General features: G+C 34.3%; 1 pseudogene; it reads left to right on the top strand.

Moving 5' to 3' along the window:
* LOC102470166 (THO complex subunit 7 homolog) overlaps positions 1–1,070 on the top strand; it is a 6,122-nt pseudogene extending 5,052 nt beyond the window's left edge.
* Positions 1,071–2,140: the final 1,070 nt, after the last annotated feature.

The following is a 2,140-nucleotide window of genomic DNA, read 5'->3' as shown; positions in this document are numbered from 1 at the left end:
GAACCAACCTAAATGTCCACAAACCAATGAATGGATTGGAAAAGTGTGGTATATATACTCTATGGAATACTACTCAGCCATAAAAAATAACAAGACCCTGGCATTTGATAGAAAATGGTCAGATATGGAGGATCTATTGCTGAGTGAAGTAAGCCAGGCTATGAAAGAAAGATATTGTATGTATTCACTCAATATATTCCGACTATCCGCACTCTATGATAGAGAGCAAAAAATTGGAGGACATAAAAGCAGTGAAGGTACTTAATGAGAATAGGACAGTGTGGAATGGGGAGAGTGAAGAGGATAGAGAAAGATAGCAAGTGAACAATAGAGAGGCAGGGTGTTAGTGAGAAACAGATATGGCTTATTAACTGTTGATGATGACATGTATAGTATTCTCAACTGGATTGGTCTGAAAAGTATTTCATGATGGGCAAATGAGAAATAGCAATTGACTGTTTTAAAAAATAATTAGAATAATAAAAATAATGATTGGGGAAAACATACAAAGGGAGGATCCCAGAGAGTCTTACAATACTAGAATATTTCAGAACTGCGATTCTTGATCTATCTAGACTGTCTGGGAGGGCGGAGTTAGAGGAAGAGAAGACCAAATAAGTGGAAAGAAAGTAAGAATAAGGATAAAGAAAAAGTCATGTGCTGTGCACTAGTGCAACTTGTGATTTTACCAGGGTTCTGAAGATAGAGGTGGGGTTGCTGTAGAGATGAGGGTCGTCCTGTGTGGTAAGAAGTGAGAAATATACAAATGAAAAAAAGCAAATTCTTCAAGCAAAACTAATATGAAAAAATTGCCAAGAATCTGATGCTTTGGCAAAAGAGATCCAACATCACCTAGACAGGCATGAGACATTAAAGAAACTAGAAGCTCTAAGGAAAGAATGAGAGCATCTTTCACATATTAAAGAAAGTGTTAAACTGGAATTGAAACACAGTTTCATGTTCTTCTTAGTATCATCCATGAACTTCGGCAAACTTTGGAAAATGATGAAAAGCTCTCAGACGTGGAAAAAGCTCAAGAAACAATCATGGAAGCAGATCCTAAGCCATAGACGGGCAAATCACTCACCATTACCTGAAATACTAAGTTAATTACATGGTCTTAAGAAAGTGTTAAACTGGAATTGAAACACAGTTTCATGTTCTTCTTAGTATCATCCATGAACTTCGGCAAACTTTGGAAAATGATGAAAAGCTCTCAGACGTGGAAAAAGCTCAAGAAACAATCATGGAAGCAGATCCTAAGCCATAGACGGGCAAATCACTCACCATTACCTGAAATACTAAGTTAATTACATGGTCTTATTGATTTTAGAATTTGTTTTGCTTTTGAGGTATTTAAGGTTTTAACGGTAAAATTCTTTGCTTTTAAATATTAATGAACATTTTACTCATATTTTCTCACACAAAGGAAAATAACTTCAGTATAAATTTATTTCTGCTGAAATAGAAATACATATTTTTATTTTTAAACTAAAAAAGTAGGAAGCACCATTAAAAATGTTTAATAAAATTATTTCAAACCATAAAAAAAAGAAAAAAGAAAAATGAAATTGGACTCTTATCTCTCACCATTAACAAGAATCAACTTAAAATTTATTTTTACTTACATAAACTTAAATAAAATTTCCCACTGCACAAGGCAATTATATGAACTAACCTTTTATCTTTTAGGACCACTGTAATATATGCAGTTCATCATAGACCAAAATGTCTTATGTCTTTATGTTGTACATGACTTTCTTACGTGTGTGTGTGTGTGTGTGTGTGTGTGTGTGCGCGCGCACATGAGTGTATATCAAAAAATCTCTGCAGATATTCTGAAACCCTTTATTGTTTCCTTTCTAAATTTTTGTGTACATTTAATCACTGTACATCCCTACAGTGTACAAAATTATTTTTCCCAGCATGAATGCAGTGTATATTAGTCTAGTCCAAGGCATTACCATACACATTATCATCAACAGATAGCTTTCTTCCCCTGATGTCTTTCTCCCATTTCCCACTACTCACCCCCTCCTATACTGTTTCTAGTATCTACAGTTGTCCTTCTGCCTCTAGTTTTATATACCTTTCTTCCTTTCAGTTTCTGTCATAGATTGCAGATATTTGGTATATATTC

The sequence above is a fragment of the Tupaia chinensis genome, unplaced genomic scaffold (assembly GCF_000334495.1).
Source record: "Tupaia chinensis unplaced genomic scaffold, TupChi_1.0 Scaffold000357_1, whole genome shotgun sequence".
Taxonomy (NCBI): Eukaryota; Metazoa; Chordata; class Mammalia; order Scandentia; family Tupaiidae; genus Tupaia; species Tupaia belangeri.
This window is presented reverse-complemented; position numbering and strand designations above follow the sequence as displayed.